This window comes from Bufo gargarizans, chromosome 2, assembly GCF_014858855.1.
Source record: "Bufo gargarizans isolate SCDJY-AF-19 chromosome 2, ASM1485885v1, whole genome shotgun sequence".
NCBI classification, from domain to species: domain Eukaryota; kingdom Metazoa; phylum Chordata; class Amphibia; order Anura; family Bufonidae; genus Bufo; species Bufo gargarizans.
Genome location: NC_058081.1, coordinates 412,038,195 through 412,057,971, shown reverse-complemented (window position 1 = coordinate 412,057,971; position 19,777 = coordinate 412,038,195). Strand labels below are relative to the sequence as shown.

At 40.7% G+C, this 19,777-nt stretch overlaps 1 protein-coding gene across 3 annotated transcripts in view; it reads right to left on the bottom strand.

Annotated features, from left to right (window-relative positions):
• SPDL1 (spindle apparatus coiled-coil protein 1) overlaps positions 1-19,777 on the bottom strand; it is a 136,640-nt gene that overhangs the window by 2,998 nt on the left and 113,865 nt on the right. The gene's annotated exons all lie outside the window — the stretch shown is intronic.

The following is a 19,777-nucleotide window of genomic DNA, read 5'->3' as shown; positions in this document are numbered from 1 at the left end:
AACTGATTTTAGAAACGTCGCTAATCCTTTAGGTGTTCCACAAGCGTTAATGGCAAATGGAGATAAAATTTCAGAATTTCGATTTTTGAGTAAATGTTCCATTTTAATACAAAACAAATATTTGTTGCCCTGATAAACTGTACGGGCACATGGTAGGGCGTAGAGGGAAAGGAGCGCCATGTGGTTTTTGGAAGGCAGATTTTGCTGGACTGGTTTATTTACACCATGTCCCATTTGAAGCCCCCCGATGCACCCCAAGAAAGAAACTCCATAAAAGTGACCCGTTTTGGAAACTACGGGACAAGGTGGGAGTTTTGTTGGGACTATTTTTAGGGTACATATGATTTTTAGTTGCTCTATATTACATTTTTGTGAGGCAAGGTTGCCAAAAATAGAAATTCTGAAATTTCATCTTTATTTGCCATAAACTGTTGAAGAACACCTAAAGGGTTAATTAAGTTTGTAAAATCAGTTTTGAATACCTTGAGGGGTGTAGTTTCTTAGATGGGGTCACTTTTATGGAGTTTCTACTCTAGGGGTGCATCAGGAGTTCTTCAAATAGGACATGGTGCCCAAAAAAAAAAAAAAAAAAAAAAAAAAGCCATCAAAATCTGCCTTACAGAAACCATATGGCGTTCCCTTCCTTCTGCACCCTGCCGTTTGGTCCTACAGCAGTTTACAACCACATATGGGGTGTTTCTGTAAACTGCAGATTCTGGGTAATAAATATTGAGTTTTGTTCAGCTGTTAATCCTTGCTTTGGTACTGGAAAAAAAAACTGATTAAAATTGAATATATGCCAAAATATAGCTGTTTTGGCACCGTTTTTATTTTATTTATTTGACAGTGTTCATCTGAGGGGTTAGGTCATGGGGTATTTTTATAGAGCAGATTCTTACAGACGCGGCGATACCTAATATTTAAATTTATTTAGGTTTTACACTATATTATCCTTTTTTAAACAAAAAAATAATTTTTAGTATCTCCATAGTCTAAGAGTCAGTTAAAAAAAAAAATAAAAATAAAGAAAAAAAAAAATTGTCATATTCAGTGAAGCTCACTGTGGTAATCTGGATTCCTGGTTGGCCAACTAAATCAGGAATCACAGGCTCAAAATCCTCTGGGGTACACCATGCAAGTTCACCAGTAGGGGGCTCAGGTGGACTTATCTGGTGGGCCGGAAAACTAGTACAAACCCCAGAGCTGTTCGTACTAGTGTGGGCATGGCCGTCCCCTTTTTCCGCCTGGCGGCGTCTCCGCTGCCTTGGGGGCTTATCATCATCGCTAGATGACAAAATTAAAGTGGGGTCATCCTCGTCCTCACTGGGGCTCTCGGAGTCTGAGGCAAGCTGGGTGTATACTTTCTCGGCCAAGAACATTCGTGGGCCATCGGGGAGTGTGCGTGTGTGGAATACTTTAGTGTTGGGGGAGGGGGGGGGGGGTTACGGGTGTTTGATTACTTATGCCTAAACCTAACAGATTATTATTATTATTTTTTTATTAAAAGCCCCGAAAAGACGATAAGGCCTCTTTCACACTTGCGTTGTCCGGATCCGGCGTGTACTCCACTTGCCGGAATTACACGCCGGATCCGGAAAAACGCAAGTGTACTGAAAGCATTTGAAGACGGATCCGTCTTCAAAATGCTTTCAGTGTTACTATGGCACCCAGGACGCTATTAAAGTCCTGGTTGCCATAGGGAGCAGTATACTTACAGTCCGTGCGGCTCCCCGCTCCCCACTACACTTTACCATGGCTGCCAGGACTTTAGCGTCCCGGCAGCCAAGGTAACCATTGAGAAAAAGCTAAACGTCGCATCCGGCAATGCGCCGAAACGACGTTTAGCTTAAGGCTGGATCCGGATCAATGCCTTTCAATAGGCATTCATTCCGGATCCGGCCTTGCGGCAAGTGTTCCGGATTTTTGGCCGGAGCAAAAAGTGCGGCATGCTGCGGCCAAAAAACGTTCCGTTCCGGAACGGAAGACATCCTGATGCATCCTGAAGGACGGACTGTCCATTCAGAATGCATTAGGATAATCCTGATCAGTATTCTTCCGGCATAGAGCCCCGACGACGGAACTCTATGCCGGAAGAAAAGAACGCAGATGTGAAAGAGCCCTAAGAGTGCCGGCCACAGTCAACGTACAAAAAAACAAACAAACTGCTTGCCCCCCCCCCCCCCCCAAAAAAAAAATGTGTATCCGATCAGGGTGATGCAACAGTTAAAACTTTTTTTTTTTTTTTTTTAGCAGCTAGCAAATGCTCATCTACTCAACAACACAGACTGCATTCACATTGGCATTTAGGAGAATCGTTCTCAATCACCAGAGCTAGTTTGACAGTGCGAAAAGCCATTCTACTGCTTGACAGATGCAAGCAAGTCAACATACATGCAACTTAATGGTACATGCAAAACAAACACTCATTGAACTCCTGTTGTGCAGCTTTTTTTTATTTATTTAAACCTGGCATGGAATACTTGTGGAAAAGGCCACACTCACCTGCACCCACTACTCCACTCTGGCTTCCTTCACAGGTCTTCTGATCCAAGTGTGGTCATCATAGTTAATACAGTTGAAAAAAAGACTTGTCTATCAAGTTCAACCAAGGGATAGGTGGGGAAGCGAATCCCAGAAGGAAGCGAGACTCAGATTTCTTCACATTTTCATAAGCATTTATATAATTTACGTTCAAGAATTCATATAAACCCTTTTTAAAACTGTCAACTGTTCCTGCTGTGACTACGTCCTGAGGAAGTATAGACCACAGATTCACAGTTCTTACAGTAAAGAAGCTTTTACGCTTCTGGAGACTGAAGTTTTTCTTCTCTAGTCAGAGGCATTGCCCCCTAGTCTTTTGAGGGCATTTTACACGGAACAGTTTTTCACGGTATATTTTGTATGGCCCATTTATATATTAGTATAGGTTAATCATCCCCCCCCCCCCCCCCTTTAGACATCTCTTCTCAAGACTGAATAAATTTAATTATTTTAATCTTTATTCATACCCAAGATCCTCCATGCCCCTCATCATTTTAGTCCCTCTCCTCTGTACTTTTTTCAGCTGCAGTGCGTCCTTTCGATAAACTGAACTGCATATTCCAGATGAGGCCACACCAACACTTTGTAAAATGGTTGCATTACATTCCTGCCCCATGAGTCCATGCCTCGTTTAATGCATGACAATATCCTGCTGGCCTTAGAAGCAGCTGATTGACATTTTATGCTGTAATTTCATCTACCATCCACAAGGACACCCAAATCTTTCTCTTTGAGTGACTCTCATTGTTACATCCCCTAGGACAGTGATGGCTAACCCATGGCACTCCAGCTGTGGTAAAACTACAACTCCCAAGATGCCCCGCTTGCTTGGCTGCTCTCAGAACTCTATAGAAATAAATGGAGCATGCTGGGAGTTGTAGTTTCACCACAGTTGGAGTGCCAAGGTTAGCCATCACTGCCCTAGGACATATGATGCACAGAGATTATTACTACCAAGATGCATAACTTTAGATTTATCCACATTGAACCTAATTTACCAGGTTGATGCCCAATCACTCTGCAAAAATAGAAATGGTGTTATTAATCCAGTCCTCATTATCAGTAATAAATTAAAAAAAGAGGACCCAGCACTGAAGTAACCAGGCATTCCAAAACAGCAGCAGAGGGGGGGAGGGACTGCTATACAGGAAGCAAACGAATGTCCCAGGAGCTCTGAGAGAGAATGTTTTAAATTAAGTTTTTCAGCTACTCCTTTGATCACTGATTAGCGAAACACACACCAAAACGAGAGAGGAGATCATACAGATCCCTTATATATCGTTTTTATTGATACGGACAAACTTTGTTTGCGGCCTATCAGCTGCTTGCCGCAATTTACTCCCGGTCCTTGAAAAAGCTATTTCTACCCTTCGAAATTTACATCGATCACTAGAGGAGACTATACAGACACCTATATAGTTTTTATTGACCCGGACGTAATCTGTCACTTGCGGCCTACTGAAAGACAAAAATCCTTTGAGGCCGCGAACCACGATCTAATTCCGGGCTCTAAACACCTCATTTCTTATTATTGATTCATAACTACTAGTGAAGCTGAGCTACCGGAGGTAAATATAATCATTTGGACTGCTTTATATAGGGAAATATACTGAGGGGAGAGAACACTGAGTTGCGGCCTCGTTGGGGACTTAAAGCCGCTGACTCAAGTAGCGGCCTATGTTAACTGAAACAGACCAAGCTTTTTACTCTAATAACATATAATCCTCAGAGCCTGTAACATCTCTCATAGATCTACTAAAACATGTATTTTATATAATGTGACTTCAGGGACACTATAGCCTAATTTCAAATAGGACATGTAATGTACACCAATGTGATACATTCCAAATGATGTGAATTTTTTATATTTTTTTTTAAGTTGCTCCTCAGTTATCCTGCTAACACAGATCAACCAGTGTTTGTGCATTTTTATAGTAGTGAGGTTCATCTCCTCAATAGTGAAGACTTGAAAAAGTAAAATGGTTAAAGGGGTTATCAGAGTTATGAAAAAAAAACAGAAGACGTTAGACGTTAGACGTTAGAAGACTTAGAAGTTTGGAAGCAAAACTTAACATTTTTTGGAAAATTTCCAAAACCACTTTTTTAAAGGACCAGTTCAGGTCTGAAGTTACTTTGTGAGGCTTACATAACAGAAACCCAAAAATGACCCCATTTTAGAAACTACACCCCTTAAGGTATTCAAAACTGATTTTACAAACTGTTAACCCTTTAGGTGTTTCACAAGAATTAATGAAAAATGGAGAGGAAATTTCACTTGACAGATTTTACATTTGAATAAATTTTTTACAGTAGCAAAGCAAGGGTTAACAGCCAAACAAGACTCCATATTTATTACCCCGATTCTGCGGTTTAAGGAAACACCCTACATGTGGTCGTAAACTGCTGTATGGCCACACGGCAGGGCACAGTAGGAAAGGAACACAATATGGTTTTTGGAGGGCAGATTTAGCTGAACTGGTTTTTAGATGCCATATCCCATTTGAAGCCCCCCTGATGCACCCTTACAGTAGAAACTCAAAAAGATGACCACATTTTGAAAACTACTTTTTTGCAGGATGAGGTGACGGTTTGATTGGTACTATTTTGGGGGGATATATATGCCTTTTTCATCGCTTGGTGTTGCAATTTTGGTGATGTAAGGTGACAAAAATACAATTTTTATTTACTTTTCCTTTTTTTTTTTTACGGTGTTCATCTGAGGGGTTAGGTATATTTTCTATTGAGCTAGTTGTTCCAGACATGGCGAATCGCTGGCGATACCCATTTTTTTTTTTTTTTTTTATGCATTTCACTGCGAGTCCCATATGGCGGGAGCTAGCACAATAGCAGCAGTTTTGAAACAAAAAAAAAAATGTTTTAGTGTCTCCATGTTCTGAGAGCTATACAGGGAGTGCAGAATTATTAGGCAAATGAGTATTTTGACCACATCATCCTCTTTATGCATGTTTTCTTACTCCAAGCTGTATAGGCTCGAAAGCCTACTACCAATTAAGCATATTAGGTGATGTGCATCTCTGTAATGAGAAGGGGTGTGGTCTAATGACATCAACACCCTATATCAGGTGTGCATAATTATTAGGCAACTTCCTTTCCTTTGGCAAAATGGGTCAAAAGAAGGACTTGACAGGCTCAGAAAAGTCAAAAATAGTGAGATATCTTGCAGAGGGATGCAGCACTCTTAAAATTGCAAAGCTTCTTAAGCGTGATCATCGAACAATCAAGCGTTTCATTCAAAATAGTCAACAGGGTCGCAAGAAGCGTGTGGAAAAACCAAGGCGCAAAATAACTGCCCATGAACTGAGAAAAGTCAAGCGTGCAGCTGCCAAGATGCCACTTGCCACCAGTTTGGCCATATTTCAGAGCTGCAACATCACTGGGGTGCCCAAAAGCACAAGGTGTGCAATACTCAGAGACATGGCCAAGGTAAGAAAGGCTGAAAGACGACCACCACTGAACAAGACACACAAGCTGAAACGTCAAGACTGGGCCAAGAAATATCTCAAGACTGATTTTTCTAAGGTTTTATGGACTGATGAAATGAGAGTGAGTCTTGATGGGCCAGATGGATGGGCCCGTGGCTGGATTGGTAAAGGGCAGAGAGCTCCAGTCCGACTCAGACGCCAGCAAGGTGGAGGTGGAGTACTGGTTTGGGCTGGTATCATCAAAGATGAGCTTGTGGGGCCTTTTCGGGTTGAGGATGGAGTCAAGCTCAACTCCCAGTCCTACTGCCAGTTTCTGAAAGACACCTTCTTCAAGCAGTGGTACAGGAAGAAGTCTGCATCCTTCAAGAAAAACATGATTTTTATGCAGGACAATGCTCCATCACACGCGTCCAAGTACTCCACAGCGTGGCTGGCAAAAAAAGGGTATAAAAGAAGAAAATCTAATGACATGGCCTCCTTGTTCACCTGATCTGAACCCCATTGAGAACCTGTGGTCCATCATCAAATGTGAGATTTACAAGGAGGGAAAACAGTACACCTCTCTGAACAGTGTCTGGGAGGCTGTGGTTGCTGCTGCACGCAATGTTGATGGTGAACAGATCAAAACACTGACAGAATCCATGGATGGCAGGCTTTTCAGTGTCCTTGCAAAGAAAGGTGGCTATATTGGTCACTGATTTGTTTTTGAATGTCAGAAATGTATATTTGTGAATGTTGAGATGTTATATTGGTTTCACTGGTAAAAATAAATAATTGAAATGGGTATATATTTGGTTTTTGTTAAGTTGCCTAATAATTATGCACGGTAATAGTCACCTGCACACACAGATATCCCCCTAAAATAGCTAAAACTAAAAACAAACTAAAAACTACTTCCAAAAATATTCAGCTTTGATATTAATGAGTTTTTTGGGTTCATTGAGAACATGGTTGTTGTTCAATAATAAAATTAATCCTCAGAAATACAACTTGCCTAATAATTCTGCACTCCCTGTAGTTTATATTTTTTGGGCGATTATCTTAGGTACGGCCTCATTTTTTGCGGGAGGTGGTGACGGTTTTATTAATACCATTTTGTGGGACATACGCCTTTTTGATCGCTTGGTGTTTTTAACAGCGGTTTTATTATTATTTTTATGGTGCTTATCGGACAGGAAAGATCATGTGATCCATTTTTAGAGCCGGTCATTACGGATGCGGTGATACCTAATATGTGTGGGGGAGGGGGGTTTCTTCAGTTTTTATTTATTTATTATAAAATAAGGGGAAAGGGGAGGTTTTCTTTTCTTTTTTTTACTTTATTAATTCTCTTCAATATATTTATTAATGATCTTGTAGAAGGCTTGCACAGTAAAATATCCATTTTTGCAGATGACACAAAACTGTCGCTGAAGAATTGAACCTACTTTAAAAATTAACTTTTAATGGATACTTTATAAGATAAATCCCAAATAACAATATTTTTACATATATATATAGATTTAGATAATGACTGCAGTATATTTTATACTGGCTGCAGTTTCATATCTAGCATAGAGAGTTCACAGGGTTCATTTGTATTTCCAATGTGTATCACACTAGATAAAAAGATTGTTACCACTCACGGTTACCGACGGTGATTCACAGTGGGTCCCAGACCAGGTTTTCAGAGGATGACTGGATGTTAAGTTCCGGATCCGAATACCCTTGATATTCAGGTGTAGGTGCGGTTTCTCCACTATCAGTTTTGCCAATATACCAGATTGGAGAAAAACGGAACAAAAAATAAGAAAAAGTAGGGAGGTCTGACCCTAAACTACTTGCGAGTCCCTGCCTAAAAGTGGAGAGACCCTCTGCCTAGATGCAGAGGTATCACCCCCTAATGAGGCGACCCCACTTATCGACGGCTAAACCCTGAGTGGTAGCCCTGAGGATAAACTCCCAAAACAATATAGTAGATCCCGACGCGTTTCTCACTGTCACTGATTTGGTGACAGGATCATCAGGGGATATCAGATGTAGGTGGCACAATCGCCCAAAAAGTTTTTAAGCCAGATGAGAGCTGCTGGTATTGCTGCTAGGTGGATGTAGAGATGGCAGTCCAGGCCGATCCCTAATTCTACTGCCCTTAAATACCCCATTGATTAAGTAAATTGCTTACTGTGATGTGATCGCCATAGGTGTTCCGGCGTGCGCTTCACAGGCAGGCATTTCCGCCCTGTGGAACGCATATGACGCACTTCCGTGCGTCCCGTAAGGGGTGTCCCTATTCGTGTGGTGAGCTGATGCCGGTGGAACGCAACCGCGTCATCCTCGTGCGTTCCGGAAGTGCTCGTATGAAGCCGGATGTGACGTTTCCAGTGTGTGAACCGCATCTGGAACGCACATTCGGCCGAATAGATGATGTTTATTAGAACTATGAGGAGAAGAATATTCTCTGATATATGCACTGACACCTAAATAGAGAATAATTACTTTTTATAAAGGCCGGTAATGACATAATTTGCAATGGAAATAGCGATCGCATAAATCATAGGGGTGGCAATAATTATTAATTATTCTCGTAAGCAGCAAATATACATATGGATATCTATGAATATGCACATTAGGGGGAGGTGATCCCACGGGGGAGGGGGGGGGGGGGGGGAAGGGATGGATAAGGTATTAAAGCGTAATACAAAAAGATAAGTCGATACCCCAGATCGCCTCAAAAGATATAATCAGTTCAACCTATTCCGGTTGGATAACTGTATTAATTGTCTGACGGGTCTGTTCCCAAGATAATTACATTCACAGGACAGACAGATCACACGGTTTCCCCAAAAAGAGGGAAAGAGGGAGGGGGGGGGGGGGGGGGTCCTTTACAAAAAGGATCCGAAAGACAGAACTTCGTTCAGTCCGAGTGGGCTCACCGTTTTTAACCTGTGAGTCCACTCGGCCTCTTTCTGCAAAATCCGCTTATTGTGGTCTCCTCCACGAGGTGACGGACGGACCACTTCCATGACACAGAAGTTAATTGCTTTGTCGTTGTTGTTATGGAATAACCGGATGTGTCTAGCCACAGCAGTATCTCTTATATTCCTTATGTCACCCAAGTGGTCACCAATTCTCCTTCTTAGTTCTCTTTTTGTTTTGCCCACATATTGTAGGCCGCATATGCAGTTAATTAGGTATACCACCCCTGATGTTTTGCAATTAGCAAAATCCCTGCTGACATAGGTCCTATTTGTTGTATGACTGAAAAAGTTCTTAGTTTGATGAATATAGGGACATGCTATACATGTGCCACAACGGAATGTCCCCAGAGGCCTCCTGTCTAGCCAGGTACCAGATTTCTTTGTTGGCATGTAGTGACTATGAATGAATCTGTCACCCAGTGATCTCCCTCTTCTATATGTTATGGCCGGGTGTGTTGGAAGTATCTCTCCTATGTCGGGGTCAAGGCGTAACATTTCCCAGTATTTATTTAGGATACCTTTTACCTCTCTATTACAGTGATCGAAAGTGCCGATTATACGGCAGATGGGGTTGGCTTCTTTTTTATATCTTTCTTCTTTTTTCGGATTAAGTAAATCTAGTCTAGTGGCATTTTTTGCTGTCCTAAATGCTCTCTGTAGAGGTTGATCTGGATAACCCCTTTCTTTAAATCTAGTTTTTAGATCCCTTGCTTGTTCGAAAAAATCTCTGTTGGAACTGCAATTTCTCCTAATACGTAAGTACTGTCCTTTAGGTATGCCATTTTTCAGATTGTGGGGGTGATGACTTTCCCACCTTAACAAGCTATTTGTGGCAGTAGGTTTTCTGTAGGTTTTAGTACTGATGCTACCATTGTTGAGAGAAATATATAAGTCCAAAAAAGGGAGGCCCCCTTCACTGATTTCTGATGTGAAATGCATTCCAATTTGATTTTGATTAAGATCAGCCACAAAATCCAAGAATAGCCCTCTGGGGCCGCTCCACAATATCAATATATCGTCGATATAGCGGCCCCAGAAGGCTATCCTGGGCGTCCATACACTATCTTCAGTGAATACCACCGTATCCTCCCACCAGCCCAGGAACAGATTTGCATAGGTGGGGGCACAAGCGCTCCCCATAGCGGTGCCCCTGAGCTGGTGGAAGAACTTCTGGTTAAACAGGAAGTAATTGTGTGTTAGGACAAAATCCACTAGTTTCAATATGAGTTGGTTATGTGCCTGATACTGTATGCCCCGGCTTTTTAAAAAGTGATTAACAGCCATCAAGCCCAAATTGTGAGGTATATTGCTATATAGCGCTTCAACGTCTATCGATGCAATCAGGGTGCCCTCATCGAGGTGTAGCCCTTCGATTTTTGTAAGTAAATCAGACGTGTCCCTGATGTAAGAAGGGAGTGATACGACAAATGATCTTAAAACACAATCTATGTATATACCTACATTTTGGGTCAGGGAGTTTATGCCAGCCACTATAGGGCGGCCTTTCAGGTGAACCAAACCCTTGTGGATTTTTGGTATGGTATAGAAGGTGGGAATCTGGGGATATTGTTTCAGCATAAATTTCATTTCGTCACTGGATATTAATTTGGCATCCAAAGCCTCTTCTAATATAGTCTCTAACTGTATGAGAAATAATTCCGTTGGGTTGTCTTTTAAAATCTCATAACCATCTTTATCATTCAGGATGGCATAACACATGCGTTTGTATTCTGGATGTTCCATCATAACCAAGTTACCTCCTTTATCAGAGGACTTGATTATGATGTCATGATCCTTCTCAATCTTCAACATAGCCTCTATTTCATATCTATTAAGATTGGAGTCAAACTTTCTCTTGTCTTTGATTATTTCCAGTTTATCCAATTCTTTAGTGACTATATTGAGGAATAGGTCAATGCTATTTGTTTCCGTTTGAGGGGGTGTCTTTGTACTTTTTAATTTTAAATTAGTATGGGGTCCTTCCCCAGGTCTTTTTTCTCCATCCCTCATGAGGTCAGTCATTGTCCTTACCAGGGGAACATCCTCCACGCTAACACCCAGTCTTTTACTGTCTTCTTGATCAATCTGTTTGAAATATTTTTTCCATTTAAGTTTACGACAAAAAAGGTTGATATCCTTTATCCATGAAAAGGAATTGAATTTAGTTATGGGTATGAAGGATGTTCCCCTGGCAAGCACGCTCCGTTCTGCCTCACTAAGAATTCTTTTTGTGAGATTAATGATTTGGCCACTCCTATTGGTGTCTATTTTTTCTGTTTGGGGCGATCCCTTAAATGATAAGGAATTCCCCCCGGTTCTAAAAAATTGGATGACATAGTAGATGATCCAGAGGCAAACTGTTCCTCTGAGTATTGTGGTGACTCCCTGTTTTGGTTTCCCCATCTCTTATATTTTCGAGAGACTCCTCTTCCCCTGTTCCCCCTTGGTCTGGATCTACCTCTAAAAGAGAAGTCAACAGACCTATCTGTGTCAGATGTTTCAATTTCGGATGAAGATGCTTCGACAATATTGGATTTGTTTTTATCACCAAACCTGTTATATGCTCGTTTTTCTTTAAATTCTAAAAGATCCTTTTTATATTGTTTATGTTTTCTTTCTTTAATGGAAGTGTGGTAATTTTCTACTGAGGTTTGAAGATTGTTTTCCTTTCTGGCAAAGTCTGGATCGTTTTTGAATTTAAGAGTTTGTTCTATTAGCTGGTTTAGCTTTACGGAGGTACGATCAAGAGTCAGTTTCTCTTCAGCCAATAGAAGTCTCATTAGATTCAAAGAACTCTCAGTAAGTGTTCGTTCCCACTTGGCTAATAAATCTGGAGTCTGAGATCTAATAGCAGGTGTGATGAAAATCCGCAGGCCCCTTGGCACAATTTCAGCCTTTATGTAATTTTCTAGGGACTGCGTTTCCCACCACGATTTTATATTTTCGCGGTAACAAATATTCAAATCTTTAAACAATGTTTTCAAGTTCCCCGATGCATCTTCATCAACATTACCCAATTCAGAGAAGACCTGTGATGCCTCTGTCAGCCATTGGTCTGTATTTATGGGGCCAGTCAGAAAGCTAGCCATAACTATTTTCACAGAATTTTTTCAATACATAATTTGGGTAGGTATATTGCAAAAATTTCGCTGAAGAATTGAACCTACTTTAAAAATTAACTTTTAATGGATACTTTATAAGATAAATCCCAAATAACAATATTTTTACATATATATATAGATTTAGATAATGACTGCAGTATATTTTATACTGGCTGCAGTTTCATATCTAGCATAGAGAGTTCACAGGGTTCATTTGTATTTCCAATGTGTATCACACTAGATAAAAAGATTGTTACCACTCACGGTTACCGACGGTGATTCACAGTGGGTCCCAGACCAGGTTTTCAGAGGATGACTGGATGTTAAGTTCCGGATCCGAATACCCTTGATATTCAGGTGTAGGTGCGGTTTCTCCACTATCAGTTTTGCCAATATACCAGATTGGAGAAAAACGGAACAAAAAATAAGAAAAAGTAGGGAGGTCTGACCCTAAACTACTTGCGAAAGAGAAACTGACTCTTGATCGTACCTCCGTAAAGCTAAACCAGCTAATAGAACAAACTCTTAAATTCAAAAACGATCCAGACTTTGCCAGAAAGGAAAACAATCTTCAAACCTCAGTAGAAAATTACCACACTTCCATTAAAGAAAGAAAACATAAACAATATAAAAAGGATCTTTTAGAATTTAAAGAAAAACGAGCATATAACAGGTTTGGTGATAAAAACAAATCCAATATTGTCGAAGCATCTTCATCCGAAATTGAAACATCTGACACAGATAGGTCTGTTGACTTCTCTTTTAGAGGTAGATCCAGACCAAGGGGGAACAGGGGAAGAGGAGTCTCTCGAAAATATAAGAGATGGGGAAACCAAAACAGGGAGTCACCACAATACTCAGAGGAACAGTTTGCCTCTGGATCATCTACTATGTCATCCAATTTTTTAGAACCGGGGGGAATTCCTTATCATTTAAGGGATCGCCCCAAACAGAAAAAATAGACACCAATAGGAGTGGCCAAATCATTAATCTCACAAAAAGAATTCTTAGTGAGGCAGAACGGAGCGTGCTTGCCAGGGGAACATCCTTCATACCCATAACTAAATTCAATTCCTTTTCATGGATAAAGGATATCAACCTTTTTTGTCGTAAACTTAAATGGAAAAAATATTTCAAACAGATTGATCAAGAAGACAGTAAAAGACTGGGTGTTAGCGTGGAGGATGTTCCCCTGGTAAGGACAATGACTGACCTCATGAGGGATGGAGAAAAAAGACCTGGGGAAGGACCCCATACTAATTTAAAATTAAAAAGTACAAAGACACCCCCTCAAACGGAAACAAATAGCATTGACCTATTCCTCAATATAGTCACTAAAGAATTGGATAAACTGGAAATAATCAAAGACAAGAGAAAGTTTGACTCCAATCTTAATAGATATGAAATAGAGGCTATGTTGAAGATTGAGAAGGATCATGACATCATAATCAAGTCCTCTGATAAAGGAGGTAACTTGGTTATGATGGAACATCCAGAATACAAACGCATGTGTTATGCCATCCTGAATGATAAAGATGGTTATGAGATTTTAAAAGACAACCCAATGGAATTATTTCTCATACAGTTAGAGACTATATTAGAAGAGGCTTTGGATGCCAAATTAATATCCAGTGACGAAATGAAATTTATGCTGAAACAATATCCCCAGATTCCCACCTTCTATACCATACCAAAAATCCACAAGGGTTTGGTTCACCTGAAAGGCCGCCCTATAGTGGCTGGCATAAACTCCCTGACCCAAAATGTAGGTATATACATAGATTGTGTTTTAAGATCATTTGTCGTATCACTCCCTTCTTACATCAGGGACACGTCTGATTTACTTACAAAAATCGAAGGGCTACACCTCGATGAGGGCACCCTGATTGCATCGATAGACGTTGAAGCGCAATATAGCAATATACCTCACAATTTGGGCTTGATGGCTGTTAATCACTTTTTAAAAAGCCGGGGCATACAGTATCAGGCACATAACCAACTCATATTGAAACTAGTGGATTTTGTCCTAACACACAATTACTTCCTGTTTAACCAGAAGTTCTTCCACCAGCTCAGGGGCACCGCTATGGGGAGCGCTTGTGCCCCCACCTATGCAAATCTGTTCCTGGGCTGGTGGGAGGATACGGTGGTATTCACTGAAGATAGTGTATGGACGCCCAGGATAGCCTTCTGGGGCCGCTATATCGACGATATATTGATATTGTGGAGCGGCCCCAGAGGGCTATTCTTGGATTTTGTGGCTGATCTTAATCAAAATCAAATTGGAATGCATTTCACATCAGAAATCAGTGAAGGGGGCCTCCCTTTTTTGGACTTATATATTTCTCTCAACAATGGTAGCATCAGTACTAAAACCTACAGAAAACCTACTGCCACAAATAGCTTGTTAAGGTGGGAAAGTCATCACCCCCACAATCTGAAAAATGGCATACCTAAAGGACAGTACTTACGTATTAGGAGAAATTGCAGTTCCAACAGAGATTTTTTCGAACAAGCAAGGGATCTAAAAACTAGATTTAAAGAAAGGGGTTATCCAGATCAACCTCTACAGAGAGCATTTAGGACAGCAAAAAATGCCACTAGACTAGATTTACTTAATCCGAAAAAAGAAGAAAGATATAAAAAAGAAGCCAACCCCATCTGCCGTATAATCGGCACTTTCGATCACTGTAATAGAGAGGTAAAAGGTATCCTAAATAAATACTGGGAAATGTTACGCCTTGACCCCGACATAGGAGAGATACTTCCAACACACCCGGCCATAACATATAGAAGAGGGAGATCACTGGGTGACAGATTCATTCATAGTCACTACATGCCAACAAAGAAATCTGGTACCTGGCTAGACAGGAGGCCTCTGGGGACATTCCGTTGTGGCACATGTATAGCATGTCCCTATATTCATCAAACTAAGAACTTTTTCAGTCATACAACAAATAGGACCTATGTCAGCAGGGATTTTGCTAATTGCAAAACATCAGGGGTGGTATACCTAATTAACTGCATATGCGGCCTACAATATGTGGGCAAAACAAAAAGAGAACTAAGAAGGAGAATTGGTGACCACTTGGATGACATAAGGAATAATAGAGATACTGCTGTGGCTAGACACATCCGGTTATTCCATAACAACAACGACAAAGCAATTAACTTCTGTGTCATGGAAGTGGTCCGTCCGTCACCTCGTGGAGGAGACCACAATAAGCGGATTTTGCAGAAAGAGGCCGAGTGGACTCACAGGTTAAAAACGGTGAGCCCACTCGGACTGAACGAAGTTCTGTCTTTCGGATCCTTTTTGTAAAGGACCCCCCCCCCCCCCTCCCTCTTTCCCTCTTTTTGGGGAAACCGTGTGATCTGTCTGTCCTGTGAATGTAATTATCTTGGGAACAGACCCGTCAGACAATTAATACAGTTATCCAACCGGAATAGGTTGAACTGATTATATCTTTTGAGGCGATCTGGGGTATCGACTTATCTTTTTGTATTACGCTTTAATACCTTATCCATCCCTTCCCCCCCCCCCTCCCCCGTGGGATCACCTCCCCCTAATGTGCATATTCATAGATATCCATATGTATATTTGCTGCTTACGAGAATAATTAATAATTATTGCCACCCCTATGATTTATGCGATCGCTATTTCCATTGCAAATTATGTCATTACCGGCCTTTATAAAAAGTAATGATTCTCTATTTAGGTGTCAGTGCATATATCAGAGAATATTCTTCTCCTCATAGTTCTAATAAACATCATCTATTCGGCCGAATGTGCGTTCCAGATGCGGTTCACACACTGGAAACGTCACATCCGGCTTCATACGAGCACTTCCGGAACGCACGAGGATGACGCGGTTGCGTTCCACCGGCATCAGCTCACCACACGAATAGGGACACCCCTTACGGGACGCACGGAAGTGCGTCATATGCGTTCCACAGGGCGGAAATGCCTGCCTGTGAAGCGCACGCCGGAACACCTATGGCGATCACATCACAGTAAGCAATTTACTTAATCAATGGGGTATTTAAGGGCAGTAGAATTAGGGATCGGCCTGGACTGCCATCTCTACATCCACCTAGCAGCAATACCAGCAGCTCTCATCTGGCTTAAAAACTTTTTGGGCGATTGTGCCACCTACATCTGATATCCCCTGATGATCCTGTCACCAAATCAGTGACAGTGAGAAACGCGTCGGGATCTACTATATTGTTTTGGGAGTTTATCCTCAGGGCTACCACTCAGGGTTTAGCCGTCGATAAGTGGGGTCGCCTCATTAGGGGGTGATACCTCTGCATCTAGGCAGAGGGTCTCTCCACTTTTAGGCAGGGACTCGCAAGTAGTTTAGGGTCAGACCTCCCTACTTTTTCTTATTTTTTGTTCCGTTTTTCTCCAATCTGGTATATTGGCAAAACTGATAGTGGAGAAACCGCACCTACACCTGAATATCAAGGGTATTCGGATCCGGAACTTAACATCCAGTCATCCTCTGAAAACCTGGTCTGGGACCCACTGTGAATCACCGTCGGTAACCGTGAGTGGTAACAATCTTTTTATCTAGTGTGATACACATTGGAAATACAAATGAACCCTGTGAACTCTCTATGCTAGATATGAAACTGCAGCCAGTATAAAATATACTGCAGTCATTATCTAAATCTATCTATATATATATGTAAAAATATTGTTATTTGGGATTTATCTTATAAAGTATCCATTAAAAGTTAATTTTTAAAGTAGGTTCAATTCTTCAGCGAAATTTTTGCAATATACCTACCCAAATTATGTATTGAAAAAATTCTGTGAAAATAATGACACAAAACTGTGTAAAGTAATTAAAACTGAAGAGGACACTATACCACTACAGATGGATCTGGATAGATTAGAGGCTTGGGCAGAGAAGTGGCAGATGAGGTTTAACACTGACTAATGTAAGGTTATGCACATGGGAAGGAATAATGCAAATCACCCGTACATACTAAATGGTAAAACAATGGGTAACACTGACATGGAAAAGGACCTAGGAATTTTAATAAACAGCAAACTAAGCAGTAAAAACCAGTGTCAGGCAGCTGCTGCCAAGGCCAATAAGATAATGGGTTGCATCAACAAGGGCATAGATGCCCGTGATGAGAACATAGTCCTACCGTTTTACAAATCGCTAGTCAGACCACACATTGAGTACTGTGTACAGTTCTGGGCTCCTGTGAACAAGGCAGACATAGCAGAGCTGGAGATGGTTCAGGGGAGGGCAACTAAAGTAGTAACTGGAATGGATGGACTACAGTACCCTGAGAAATTATCAACATTAGGGTTCTTCACTTTTGAAAAAAGTTGACTGAGGGGAGATCTAATTACTATGTATAAATATATCAGGGGACAGTACAGAGATCTCTCCCATCACCAGCACTGTGACGAGGGGACACCCTCTGCATCTGGAGGAAAGAAGGTTTGTACACAAACAGAGGATTCTTTACGGTTCAAGAATTCAAGAGGGGCTTGGATGTATTTCTGGAGTGTAGTAAAATTACAGGCTATAGCTACTAGAGAGGGGATGTTGATCCAGAGAGTTATTCTGATTGCCTTATTGGAGTCTGGAAGGAATTTTTCCCCCTTAAAGCGAACCTTTCACCTCAATTTCACTTAATAAACTAGCAACAGTACCTTATAGATCATCTTCAGTGTGTTATTATACAGCCTTGTGGCGCTTTCATGCGATGTATATGCCTGAAAAAATCGTCTTATAAAGTAATCTTTTCCTGCTCCAACAGTCACGCTAGAAGTCAAGGGGGTAGCCCTTCCCTCACTTCAGGCTGTACCTCCCCTGCCCTAACTCCGCCTCTACGCACTGTAATTGACACCCGGCTCAGTCGCCGGGACCGCGCTTGTGCAGGCGGCGCATGCGCCGTTAGCCTCAGTAGCAGCGCGATCTCGTCTATCGCGCAGACTCAAGCGTGATCCTGTAATTCAAATTAATTCAAAGTATTTCAAACTGATTTTACAAAATTTGTTAACCCTTTAGGTGCTCCACAAGTTATTGGCAAATGGAGATATAATTTCGGAATTTCTATTTTTTGTTACCTTGCCTCAAAAAAAGTGTAATATAGAGCAACCAAAAATCATATTTACCCTAAAACTTTACTATCAAAACTGCCACCTTATCCCATAGTTTCCAAAATGGGGTAACTTTTTGGGAGTTTCTACTGTAGGGGTGCATCAGGGGGACTTCAAATGGGACATGGTGTGAATAAACCAGTCCAGCAAAATCTACCTTCCAAAAATCTCATGGAGTTCCCTGCCATGTGCCCGAACAGCAGTTTACTACCAAAAATGGGGCGATTCTGCAAACTACAGAATCAGGGCAATAAATATTGAGTTTTGTTTGGCTGTTAACCCTGGCTTTGTTACTGGAAAAATTGATTAAAATGGAAAACTGTTTTGGGACAGTTTGTATTTTTTGTTATTTACATCATTGATCTGACAGGTTAGATCGTGTGCTATTGCCATAGAGGCAAACATATGGGAGACATTTTTTGTGGGATGAGATGTTGGTGCGATTGGTATTATCTTGGGGTGCATATGACATTTTGGTCGCATGCTATTACATGCTTTTTGTCATGTAAAGTGACAAATGGCTTTTGACACCGTATTTATATAAGTTTTTTGCTGTGTCCAGCTGAGGGGTAAGGTCATTTGTTATATGAATGTATACTTTTTATTTATTTAAATTTTACACAATATTTTTGAAACAAAAAAAACTAAAAATGTTTTAATGTCTCCATAGTCTGAGATACATTTTTTTTATTTTTGGGGCAATTGCCCTATGTAAGGGCTTATTTCTTGTAGGATGAGATGGCGGTTTGATTGGTACTATTTTGGGAGGCCTACAACTTTTTGATTGCTTGCTATTACACTTTTTTTTGTGAGGTGACAAAAATAGCTTTTTTGACACTTTTGACGGTATTTACCTGAGGGGTTAGAACATGTGATATTGTTATAGAGCAGGTTCTTACGGACACGGCGATACCTAATATGTATAGCGTTTTTTATTTATTTTACTTTAAACACAATAACAGCATTTTGGAGAAAAATTAATAAATCATGTTTTAGTGTCTCCATAGTCTGAGAGCCATATTTTTTTTTTACTTTTTGGCCGATTGTCTCATGTAGGGGCTAATTTTTTGCGGGATGAGGTCCTGATTTGCTTGGTACCATTTTGGCGTACATACGACTTTTTTGATTACTTTTATTACCTTTTTGGGAAGTAAGGTAGGCAAAATTTCAATTTCATCATAGTTTTTATTATATTTTTTTTATTGCATTCACTGTGCGGGGAAAGTAAAATGACCGTTTCATAGATCAGGTCATTACAGACACTGTGATATCAAACATGTGTAGTGCATCTTATTTTTTTAATTTTTAAACAGTGATATGTTTTTTTGTTTTATTTTAACTTTTTTTTTTTACCCAGACCCACCGTAACACACATTGATATAACTTGGAAAACCCCTTTAAAAAGGAAAACAACTTGAAGATGTGGCTAAACCTCCTAAAAAAAAAACTAAAAATCTCCAAGAATCCAGCAGATGGAACAAAAGAGACTGTTCAAGCAGAAAGAAAAGAATAAATCTAGTCCTGTAAACGAGAACTGGTCTGAAAGTGAAGAAGAAGAAGCATCTTCAAAATCAGAGAACATCCGGGGGGCGGAGCTTGCGCCGG